Source organism: Podarcis filfolensis (assembly GCF_964270895.1).
Source record: "Podarcis filfolensis genome assembly, chromosome: 9".
NCBI classification, from domain to species: domain Eukaryota; kingdom Metazoa; phylum Chordata; class Lepidosauria; order Squamata; family Lacertidae; genus Podarcis; species Podarcis filfolensis.
This window is the reverse complement of record NC_139610.1, coordinates 16,379,416-16,384,414: the sequence shown is the minus strand read 5'-3', so window position 1 is coordinate 16,384,414 and position 4,999 is coordinate 16,379,416. Positions and strand designations below refer to the sequence as shown.

At 46.6% G+C, this 4,999-nt stretch overlaps 1 pseudogene across 1 annotated transcript; it reads right to left on the bottom strand.

Moving 5' to 3' along the window:
- Positions 1-2,453: 2,453 nt before the first annotated feature.
- On the bottom strand, positions 2,454-2,970 carry LOC310742715 (cytochrome b5-like; annotated as a pseudogene). Its single transcript has one exon. The product of its transcript is annotated as a cytochrome b5-like (transcript).
- Between the last annotated feature and the right edge of the window lie 2,029 nt (positions 2,971-4,999).

Sequence of the window (4,999 nt, the reverse complement as noted above, 5' to 3'; positions counted from 1 at the left end):
AAAAGAACTTCTGGGGAATTCAAGAGAATTAACTGCATGCCAAGGCACCCGAGCCCCAAAGTTCCCAGGAGAACGATAAATTACACTGACACGGAATATTTAGTTTATGGGTTCCAACTAGGCCACAATTTTATGGGTTGCAGATGTGAGTGGTTTGGCTTAGGCGTTGGGGTGAAGCCAGGCTATATATTGACTCCTGTCCATCTTCAGGGAGTCCACGGAAGGGCAAACCTCCAATAGGGGGTGCTCTAGAACTTATGTCAGATAGTGGCACCCCGTGGGGTCCCTGTAGGGGCTGTGACATGGCCCTAGCCCATGCCCAGGCTTCAGATAGTATTCACACCTTGGATCTATTTAACAGGATACACTTACTGAGGAGGGCCAGGCGAGGCAACCACCTCCCCTCCAACCAAACAAAGGCTTACCCAATGCCTAACCTCACAATAGTTATGATGATTGCTCCTAGGTAGGCAAAAACCCAATGGCGGTGCCAATTTGCCAAGTGGAAAAATTCCTACATGTCCCCAACAACCAGGCTGACATATGACAACTGCCATAGCAAGGTCATATCAGAGCAAAGCATGAAAAGAGGGTGGGTGGGTGGGTAGGGTGATCTGACGAAAAGGCAAGGCAGAGTGAGCCAGCCGGCCGTGCAAGAAATTAAATGGCCCGTGGCCACACCCTCCATGACAGCAGGTTGGCTGGGCTGTCCCCAGCACAGATGATGCAGCCGGTTGTGATGCAAGGGGGAAGGCAGCATACCGCCCCCCCCCCCGTGCCGGAAAACTGTTGAGGCTTGGCTGATTGGCTGCAAAGCCATACACCAGATAAATGGTGACCGGACTTCTCATACATTGCTTTCATAAGAATCAGAGCTCAAGAAATTTGCATTTTGATCTGAACAACGTTGTTGCAGGTGGCGCTGTGGTTTAAACCACTGCACAGCTTGGACTTGTCAGTCGGAAGGTCGGCGGTTTGAGGCCCCACGACAGGGTGAGTTCCTGTTGTTCGGTCCCAGCTTCTGCCAGCCTAGCAGTTTGAAAGCACACCAGTGCAAGTAGATAAATAGGTACCGTTCCGGCAGGACGGTAAATGGCATTTTCCGTGCACTGCTCTGGCTTCGTGGAAAAACTGTCTGCAGAAGCAGACAAACGCTGGCTCCCTCGGCCTGTAAAGCGAGATGAGTGTCGCAACCCCAGAGTTGTTCGCGACTGGACTTAACTGTCAGGGATACCTTTACCTTTTAAGTCATTGCAAAGATTGCAACATCTCTAAACCTTCTCTGCAGCCCATTTATAGGGGATCTGCTACGTATATGGACTCCTTTATGCTTTAACAAGGGCTGATGACCTGACACAAAACCTCACATATATTAAGTAAAATAGAAACATCACCACCCAACCCCACTCCCACTCATATTTCCCCTCTCCACCTCTTTCCCCCTATTTTCCTAATGTATCAACAAATGAAACCAATTTGTTTTAAAAAAGAAAGAAAAAAGTGTTACATGGAAAAAAATACGAGAGAGAGATATTGCACATACCTTTGTAAATCAAGAAAATATTTAATAAAAATACATTAAAATAACAACAAGGGCTGATGACATAGAAGCATCAGAGCTAGTGGCTCTCTGGATGTTTTTGAATTCAGCTCCCATTAGCAAGGTCCAATGGTCAAGGATGGTGGAAGTTTTTCTTTTTTAACCAGAGTAATTGGAAAGTCCTTTATTACAGATCAGGCAGATTAAAAAGGCAGACAGTTAGGACTCTGTAAACCAGAAGACTGAAACAAAAATGCACTCATTTGACCATTTCAAAAACAATGTAGAAGAAGAAGAGTTTGGATTTGATATCCCGCTTTATCACTACCCTAAGGAGTCTCAAAGCTAACATTCTCCTTTCCCTTCCTCCCTCACAACAAACATTCTGTGAGGTGAGTGGGGCTGAGAGACTTCAGAGAAGTGTGACTAGCCCAAGGTCACCCAGCAGCTGCATGTGGAAGAGCAGGGAAGCGAACCCAGTTCACCAGATTATGAGTCTACCACTCTTAACCACTACACCACACTGGCTCTTTTTTATGTACAGAAAGAAGCTGAAGGAAAACACCCAAGAAGAGGTGTGTGTGTGGCCGTTCCCAGTCTACGCTGTGCTGGTGGGGCCATTTCTCTTGCTGGTCTCCTGCTAGAGAGGAATGATGACAGCATGCCATCACTTTCTGCTGATACTTAATGGGGCAGGCTGGCATGGGTCAGAGGCACCATCACGACGAACCAGAAGCTGCTGGATGAAATGTGACTCATGGTCAATGGTGACAGAAATGCCATGCCATGGAATGACAGGAAGTTGCTGTTTCTGCAGTTACAAGAAAGATAACAGAGGGCCCCACCAAATTCCCGCTTGGCTTTGCAGACACCAGGGCTGCTGGACTGACTGATACAAGTGAAGGACCAAATCTAGGTGTTCATCAGAATTTAGTAAAACCCCACCATTTTCAGTGGCTTTTGAGTCCTAAAGGTTCAGCAAGGTCAAATCAGGAGGATTTCCCATCCATCACATAGCAGTGATACATCAATCCCAAGACTAGGACTCCCAAAACAGTGATCAGCCAGACTGTCCAGAACTTGGTTCTTTAGAGGGAGACTTGTTTGGAACCCTGGAGGCATTAGGATTATGGTCACATGGATGAACCACACCTATATGGTATTGGTCGAGCATCTCTTGGGCATCCAAGATAAGTGGTCAATATCTTCAAAGTTCTCAGTGGATCTCTACCAGATTGTTTGAGCAGAACCTCCTCTCCACCTGGATGCTCGCTGTGGAAGTGGGTGATGTAATAGACGCCTCCGCTGATCACCAGCCAGGTCTCCTTGTCGGTGTTTTGCTTCGTCACTTCGTCCAGGCTGAAGGCAGGCCCCCTTTCGCGGGGCTCCGGCGCATCCCTGGTGCTTCTGTGCTCCTTCATCGACACCATTCAGTCTCACCCACCTCGACCGAAGGGGATTTTTGGGCTTCTGCCAAGGATGGTGGAAGTTGTTGCCCAACAACATCTGTAGACCCAAGATACAGTGGTGCCTCGCAAGACGAAAAGAATCCGTTCCGCGAGTCTCTTCATCTTGCGGTTTTTTCGTCTTGCGAAGCAAGCCCATTAGCGGCTTAGCGGATTAGCGCTATTAGCGGCTTAGCGGGCTTAGCGGATCAGCTGTTAAGCGGCTTAGCTGATCAGCTGTTAAGCGGCTTAGCGGATCAGCTGATAAGCGGCTTAGCGGATCAGCTGATAAGCGGCTTAGCGGCTTGGGAAAAAGGGGGGGGGAGGAAAAAACCCCCGCAGGAACTCACAAGACATTTTCATCTTGCGAAGCAAGCCCATAGGAAATTCGTTTTGCGAAGCACCTCCAAAATGGAAAACCCTTTCGTCTAGCGGGTTTTCCGTCTTGCGAGGCATTCGTCTTGTGGGGCACCACTGTATACAGACATTGAGGAGCATTGGATATAAAGGGACCCCTGACCATTAGGTCCAGTCGTGGTCAACTCTGGGGTTGCGGCGCTCATCTCGCTTTATTGGACAAGGGAGCTGGCGTACAGTTTCCGGGTCATGTGGCCAGCATGACTAAGCTGCTTCTGGCGAACCAGAGCAGCGCACGGAAATGCCGTTTACCTTCCCGCCGGAGTGGTACCTATTTATCTACTTGCACTTTGACGTGCTTTCGAACTGCTAGGTTGGCAGGAGCAGGGACCGAGCAACGGGAGCTCACCCCGTCACGGCGATTCGAACCACTGACCTTCTGATCGGCGAGTCCTAGGCTCTGTGGTTTAACCCACAGCACCACCCGTGTCACATTGGATAGGCATTAGGTTGCTTTAATTAAGGGACACATACTCCCACCATCCTTGAAATTAAATAATAATAATAAACAACCCCTTTCTTTCCCCAGGGCTACAACAGTTTAAGAAAAAGGTACAGCAACTCGGACTGTCAGTGGACTGTCAATGTCTCTACCATCTGCCAAGGCTATAATAAAAACTAGGTTGTGGGATATTGAGCACCAGAAACTAACATTAGCAGCAGAGAAAACATGTCCCCTTCTTTATTTTCAGCTTTCTTGGGCACATGAAACTAACCACAATTACCTTGAATTTCTGCTTAGCCCTCAAGAAAGAAGGGCATTTTCACTGGCCAGGTTTAATTCAAATCCATCAAACCTCCTTTGGGGAAGGTTCTCAGGCAGGGTGGAAGGAGAAAGAACTTGCCCATGTGAAGACCACCTGGTGGAAACCCTTACACATATGGTTCTTAATTGTAAACTATATGCTGATCTCCGCCAGCAATTTCTAGATCAACTCTGCATCCCCAAATGGAAACCAGAGTTGGAGGTCATACATTTTCTATTATTGGGGAATGATCAGGAGCTCACCAAGTTAGTGGCTAAATATCTCTATTTGGTTTTTTGTCGCTGAAATACACTGCAGACATCTGAACTCCCTGGAGTCCTAGAGATGTGACGATAGACTGCTCTGCCCCTTTTCTTTTAGCAAATGTTTTGTGCCACTGGGGAAGTGGTAATTCTGTATTGATTTGTTTTGGATATTTGGATGTGATGGCAATAAAAGGTTTGATGATGATGATGAATAAAAAGTTCTGCAGAAATGTTGGGAGTAAGTTCATAAGTTTAAGAAAAAAGCTGGAGGACCAACTTTATGCCCAGGAAGAATTATATCTGGCCAAGTTTTATTTACATTCTTTCCTTCAGAGAGCATATGTCCTCAAATGACTGAACACAATACACCATGTTCTGAAGTATTTTGGGTCTTCTGCTCATCCTCTTTCATTCTGAGGACACAGTTCTGATATTCTTTCCTGCCATCTTGCTTCATTTATTTTAATTAGACATAAATGCATATTATTTGAGCATTGTGTACAGAGGAGCTGCAATCTATATAAGATGAATGTTGTCTCCAATAATGTTCATGAGTTTTAATTTGGAAGATTGGATTTCATACAT